Here is a 7,895-nt window from a genome sequence, read left to right as displayed (position 1 = left end):
TATCGGACATTTTTCGAAAAATGTCCCAAAATTACCCCAGTTTTTAACGACTTCATATAAATCGCAATTTTGGAGGTCCCTAAAGAGCCAGGAAGCTAAATTTTTTTATATTTGGATTGCATGAGATTGTAGCTTTCTAATAAGGTATAACTTAAGTAGCTTGCGTAGTTAGTACCCAATATATATGGGGGTATATCGGACATTTTTCGAAAAATGTCCCAAAATTACCCCAGTTTTTAACGACCTCATATAAATCGCATCTATGGAGGCCCCTAAAGAGCCAGGAAGCTAATTTGCTAATAAGGTATAACTTAAGTAGCTAGCGTAATTAGTACCCGATATATATGTCGGACATTTTTCGAAAAATTACCCCAGTTTTTAACGACTTCATATTAATTGCAATTTTAAAAGGCCCTAAAGAGCTAGGAAGCTAAATTTTTTTATATTTGGATTGCATGAGAATGTAGCTTTCTAATAAGGTATAACTTAAGTAGCTAGGATAAATAGTACCCGATATATTAGCGGGTATATCGGACATTTTTCGAAAAATGTCCCAAAATTACCCCAGTTTTTAACGACATCATATAAATCGCAATTTTGGAGGCCCCTAAAGAGCTAGGAAGCTAAATTTTTTTATATTTGGATTGCTTGAGATTGTAGTTTTCTAATAAGGTATAACTTAAGTAGCTAGCTAAAACAGTACCCGATATATATGCGGGTATATCGGACATTTTTCGAAAAATGTCCCAAAATTACCCCAGTTTTTAACGACTTCATATAAATCGCAATTTTGGAGGTCCCTAAAGAGCCAGGAAGCTAAATTTTTTTATATTTGGATTGCATGAGATTGTAGCTTTCTAATAAGGTATAACTTAAGTAGCTTGCGTAGTTAGTACCCAATATATATGGGGGTATATCGGACATTTTTCGAAAAATGTCCCAGGATAAATAGTATCTGATATATATGCCGGTATATCGGATATTTTTCGAAAAATTTCCCAAAATTACCCCAGTTTTTAACGACTTCATATAAATCGCAATTTTGGAGGTCCCTAAACAGCCAGGAAGCCAAATTTTTTTATACTTGGATTGCTTGAGATTGTAGTTTTCTAATAAGGTATAACTTAAGTAGCTAGCTAAAACAGTACCCGATATATATGCGGGAATATCGGACATTTTTCGAAAAATGTCCCAAAATTACCCCAGTTTTTAACGACTTCATATAAATCGCAATTTTGGAGGTCCCTAAAGAGCCAGGAAGCTAAATTTTTTTATATTTGGATTGCATGAGATTGTAGCTTTCTAATAAGGTATAACTTAAGTAGCTTGCGTAGTTAGTACCCGATATATATGCGGGTATATCGGACATTTTTCGAAAAATGTCCCAAAATGTCCCAAAATGTCCCAGTTTTTAACGACTTCATATAAATCGCAATTTTGGAGGCCCCTAAAGAGCTAGGAAGCTATATTTGGATTGCGTGAGAATGTAGCTTTCTAATAAGGTATAACTTAAGTAGCTAGCTAAAACAGTACCCGATATATATGCGGGAATATCGGACATTTTTCGAAAAATGTCCCAAAATTACCCCAGTTTTTAACGACTTCATATAAATCGCAATTTTGGAGGTCCCTAAAGAGCCAGGAAGCTAAATTTTTTTATATTTGGATTGCATGAGATTGTAGCTTTCTAATAAGGTATAACTTAAGTAGCTTGCGTAGTTAGTACCCGATATATATGCGGGTATATCGGACATTTTTCGAAAAATGTCCCAAAATGTCCCAAAATGTCCCAGTTTTTAACGACTTCATATAAATCGCAATTTTGGAGGCCCCTAAAGAGCTAGGAAGCTAAATTTTTTATATTTGGATTGCATGAGAATGTAGCTTTCTAATAAGGTGTAACTTAAGTAGCTAGGATAAATAGTATCTGATATATATGCGGGTATATCGGATATTTTCCGAAAAATGTCCCAAAATTACCCCAGTTTTTAACGACTTCATATAAATCGCAATTTTGGAGGCCCCTAAAGAGCTAGGAAGCTAAATTTTTTTATATTTGGATTGCATGAGAATGTAGCTTTCTAATAAGGTGTAACTTAAGTAGCTAGGATAAATAGTATCTGATATATATGCGGGTATATCGGATATTTTTCGAAAAATGTCCCAAAATTACCCCAGTTTTTAACGACTTCATATAAATCGCAATTTTGGAGGTCCCTAAAGAGCCAGGAAGCTAAATTTTTTTATATTTGGATTGCATGAGATTGTAGCTTTCTAATAAGGTATAACTTAAGTAGCTTGCGTAGTTAGTACCCGATATATGTGCGGGTATATCGGACATTTTTCGAAAAATGTCCCAAAATTACCCCAGTTTTTAACGACTTCATATAAATCGCAATTTTGGAGGCCCCTAAAGAGCTAGGAAGCTAAATTTTTTTATATTTGGATTGCATGAGAATGTAGCTTTCTAATAAGGTGTAACTTAAGTAGCTAGGATAAATAGTACCTGATATATATGCGGGTATATCGGACATTTTTCGAAAAATGTCCCAAAATTACCCCAGTTTTTAACGACTTCATATAAATCGCATCTATGGAGGCCCCTAAAGAGCCAGGAAGCTAATTTTCTAATAAGGTATAACTTATGTAGCTAGCGTAATTAGTACCCGATATATATGTCGGACATTTTTCGAAAAATTACCCCAGTATTTAACGACTTCATATAAATCGCAATTTTGGAGGCCCCTAAAGAGCTAGGAAGCTAAATTTTTTTATATTTGGATTGCATGAGAATGTAGCTTTCTAATAAGGTGTAACTTAAGTAGCTAGGATAAATAGTATCTGATATATATGCGGGTATATCGGATATTTTCCGAAAAATGTCCCAAAATTACCCCAGTTTTTAACGACTTCATATAAATCGCAATTCTGGAGGTCCCTAAAGAGCCAGGAAGCTAAATTTTTTTATATTTGGATTGCATGAGATTGTAGCTTTCTAATAAGGTATAACTTAAGTAGCTTGCGTAGTTAGTACCCGATATATATGCGGGTATATCGGACATTTTTCGAAAAATGTCCCAAAATTACCCCAGTTTTTAACGACCTCATATAAATCGCATCTATGGAGGCCCCTAAAGAGCCAGGAAGCTAATTTGCTAATAAGGTATAACTTAAGTAGCTAGCGTAATTAGTACCCGATATATATGTCGGACATTTTTCGAAAAATTACCCCAGTTTTTAACGACTTCATATTAATTGCAATTTTAAAAGGCCCTAAAGAGCTAGGAAGCTAAATTTTTTTATATTTGGATTGCATGAGAATGTAGCTTTCTAATAAGGTATAACTTAAGTAGCTAGGATAAATAGTACCCGATATATTAGCGGGTATATCGGACATTTTTCGAAAAATGTCCCAAAATTACCCCAGTTTTTAACGACATCATATAAATCGCAATTTTGGAGGCCCCTAAAGAGCTAGGAAGCTAAATTTTTTTATATTTGGATTGCTTGAGATTGTAGTTTTCTAATAAGGTATAACTTAAGTAGCTAGCTAAAACAGTACCCGATATATATGCGGGTATATCGGACATTTTTCGAAAAATGTCCCAAAATTACCCCAGTTTTTAACGACTTCATATAAATCGCAATTTTGGAGGTCCCTAAAGAACCAGGAAGCTAAATTTTTTTATATTTGGATTGCATGAGATTGTAGCTTTCTAATAAGGTATAACTTAAGTAGCTTGCGTAGTTAGTACCCAATATATATGGGGGTATATCGGACATTTTTCGAAAAATGTCCCAGGATAAATAGTATCTGATATATATGCCGGTATATCGGATATTTTTCGAAAAATTTCCCAAAATTACCCCAGTTTTTAACGACTTCATATAAATCGCAATTTTGGAGGTCCCTAAACAGCCAGGAAGCCAAATTTTTTTATATTTGGATTGCTTGAGATTGTAGTTTTCTAATAAGGTATAACTTAAGTAGCTAGCTAAAACAGTACCCGATATATATGCGGGCATATCGGACATTTTTCGAAAAATGTCCCAAAATTACCCCAGTTTTTAACGACTTCATATAAATCGCAATTTTGGAGGTCCCTAAAGAGCCAGGAAGCTAAATTTTTTTATATTTGGATTGCATGAGATTGTAGCTTTCTAATAAGGTATAACTTAAGTAGCTTGCGTAGTTAGTACCCAATATATATGGGGGTATATCGGACATTTTTCGAAAAATGTCCCAAAATTACCCCAGTTTTTAACGACCTCATATAAATCGCATCTATGGAGGCCCCTAAAGAGCCAGGAAGCTAATTTGCTAATAAGGTATAACTTAAGTAGCTAGCGTAATTAGTACCCGATATATATGTCGGACATTTTTCGAAAAATTACCCCAGTTTTTAACGACTTCATATTAATTGCAATTTTAAAAGGCCCTAAAGAGCTAGGAAGCTAAATTTTTTTATATTTGGATTGCATGAGAATGTAGCTTTCTAATAAGGTATAACTTAAGTAGCTAGGATAAATAGTACCCGATATATTAGCGGGTATATCGGACATTTTTCGAAAAATGTCCCAAAATTACCCCAGTTTTTAACGACATCATATAAATCGCAATTTTGGAGGCCCCTAAAGAGCTAGGAAGCTAAATTTTTTTATATTTGGATTGCTTGAGATTGTAGTTTTCTAATAAGGTATAACTTAAGTAGCTAGCTAAAACAGTACCCGATATATATGCGGGTATATCGGACATTTTTCGAAAAATGTCCCAAAATTACCCCAGTTTTTAACGACTTCATATAAATCGCAATTTTGGAGGTCCCTAAAGAGCCAGGAAGCTAAATTTTTTTATATTTGGATTGCATGAGATTGTAGCTTTCTAATAAGGTATAACTTAAGTAGCTTGCGTAGTTAGTACCCAATATATATGGGGGTATATCGGACATTTTTCGAAAAATGTCCCAGGATAAATAGTATCTGATATATATGCCGGTATATCGGATATTTTTCGAAAAATTTCCCAAAATTACCCCAGTTTTTAACGACTTCATATAAATCGCAATTTTGGAGGTCCCTAAACAGCCAGGAAGCCAAATTTTTTTATACTTGGATTGCTTGAGATTGTAGTTTTCTAATAAGGTATAACTTAAGTAGCTAGGATAAATAGTATCTGATATATATGCGGGTATATCGGATATTTTTCGAAAAATGTCCCAAAATTACCCCAGTTTTTAACGACTTCATATAAATCGCAATTTTGGAGGTCCCTAAAGAGCCAGGAAGCTAAATTTTTTTATATTTGGATTGCATGAGATTGTAGCTTTCTAATAAGGTATAACTTAAGTAGCTTGCGTAGTTAGTACCCGATATATGTGCGGGTATATCGGACATTTTTCGAAAAATGTCCCAAAATTACCCCAGTTTTTAACGACTTCATATAAATCGCAATTTTGGAGGCCCCTAAAGAGCTAGGAAGCTAAATTTTTTTATATTTGGATTGCATGAGAATGTAGCTTTCTAATAAGGTGTAACTTAAGTAGCTAGGATAAATAGTACCTGATATATATGCGGGTATATCGGACATTTTTCGAAAAATGTCCCAAAATTACCCCAGTTTTTAACGACTTCATATAAATCGCATCTATGGAGGCCCCTAAAGAGCCAGGAAGCTAATTTTCTAATAAGGTATAACTTATGTAGCTAGCGTAATTAGTACCCGATATATATGTCGGACATTTTTCGAAAAATTACCCCAGTATTTAACGACTTCATATAAATCGCAATTTTGGAGGCCCCTAAAGAGCTAGGAAGCTAAATTTTTTTATATTTGGATTGCATGAGAATGTAGCTTTCTAATAAGGTGTAACTTAAGTAGCTAGGATAAATAGTATCTGATATATATGCGGGTATATCGGATATTTTCCGAAAAATGTCCCAAAATTACCCCAGTTTTTAACGACTTCATATAAATCGCAATTCTGGAGGTCCCTAAAGAGCCAGGAAGCTAAATTTTTTTATATTTGGATTGCATGAGATTGTAGCTTTCTAATAAGGTATAACTTAAGTAGCTTGCGTAGTTAGTACCCGATATATATGCGGGTATATCGGACATTTTTCGAAAAATGTCCCAAAATTACCCCAGTTTTTAACGACCTCATATAAATCGCATCTATGGAGGCCCCTAAAGAGCCAGGAAGCTAATTTGCTAATAAGGTATAACTTAAGTAGCTAGCGTAATTAGTACCCGATATATATGTCGGACATTTTTCGAAAAATTACCCCAGTTTTTAACGACTTCATATTAATTGCAATTTTAAAAGGCCCTAAAGAGCTAGGAAGCTAAATTTTTTTATATTTGGATTGCATGAGAATGTAGCTTTCTAATAAGGTATAACTTAAGTAGCTAGGATAAATAGTACCCGATATATTAGCGGGTATATCGGACATTTTTCGAAAAATGTCCCAAAATTACCCCAGTTTTTAACGACATCATATAAATCGCAATTTTGGAGGCCCCTAAAGAGCTAGGAAGCTAAATTTTTTTATATTTGGATTGCTTGAGATTGTAGTTTTCTAATAAGGTATAACTTAAGTAGCTAGCTAAAACAGTACCCGATATATATGCGGGTATATCGGACATTTTTCGAAAAATGTCCCAAAATTACCCCAGTTTTTAACGACTTCATATAAATCGCAATTTTGGAGGTCCCTAAAGAACCAGGAAGCTAAATTTTTTTATATTTGGATTGCATGAGATTGTAGCTTTCTAATAAGGTATAACTTAAGTAGCTTGCGTAGTTAGTACCCAATATATATGGGGGTATATCGGACATTTTTCGAAAAATGTCCCAGGATAAATAGTATCTGATATATATGCCGGTATATCGGATATTTTTCGAAAAATTTCCCAAAATTACCCCAGTTTTTAACGACTTCATATAAATCGCAATTTTGGAGGTCCCTAAACAGCCAGGAAGCCAAATTTTTTTATATTTGGATTGCTTGAGATTGTAGTTTTCTAATAAGGTATAACTTAAGTAGCTAGCTAAAACAGTACCCGATATATATGCGGGCATATCGGACATTTTTCGAAAAATGTCCCAAAATTACCCCAGTTTTTAACGACTTCATATAAATCGCAATTTTGGAGGTCCCTAAAGAGCCAGGAAGCTAAATTTTTTTATATTTGGATTGCATGAGATTGTAGCTTTCTAATAAGGTATAACTTAAGTAGCTTGCGTAGTTAGTACCCAATATATATGGGGGTATATCGGACATTTTTCGAAAAATGTCCCAAAATTACCCCAGTTTTTAACGACCTCATATAAATCGCATCTATGGAGGCCCCTAAAGAGCCAGGAAGCTAATTTGCTAATAAGGTATAACTTAAGTAGCTAGCGTAATTAGTACCCGCTATATATGTCGGACATTTTTCGAAAAATTACCCCAGTTTTTAACGACTTCATATTAATTGCAATTTTAAAAGGCCCTAAAGAGCTAGGAAGCTAAATTTTTTTATATTTGGATTGCATGAGAATGTAGCTTTCTAATAAGGTATAACTTAAGTAGCTAGGATAAATAGTACCCGATATATTAGCGGGTATATCGGACATTTTTCGAAAAATGTCCCAAAATTACCCCAGTTTTTAACGACATCATATAAATCGCAATTTTGGAGGCCCCTAAAGAGCTAGGAAGCTAAATTTTTTTATATTTGGATTGCTTGAGATTGTAGTTTTCTAATAAGGTATAACTTAAGTAGCTAGCTAAAACAGTACCCGATATATATGCGGGTATATCGGACATTTTTCGAAAAATGTCCCAAAATTACCCCAGTTTTTAACGACTTCATATAAATCGCAATTTTGGAGGTCCCTAAAGAGCCAGGAAGC

The sequence above is a fragment of the Calliphora vicina genome, chromosome 2, assembly GCF_958450345.1.
Source record: "Calliphora vicina chromosome 2, idCalVici1.1, whole genome shotgun sequence".
In the NCBI taxonomy this organism is placed as follows: Eukaryota; Metazoa; Arthropoda; class Insecta; order Diptera; family Calliphoridae; genus Calliphora; species Calliphora vicina.
The sequence above is the reverse complement of the archived record's forward strand: the minus strand, read 5'-3'. Positions refer to the sequence as shown.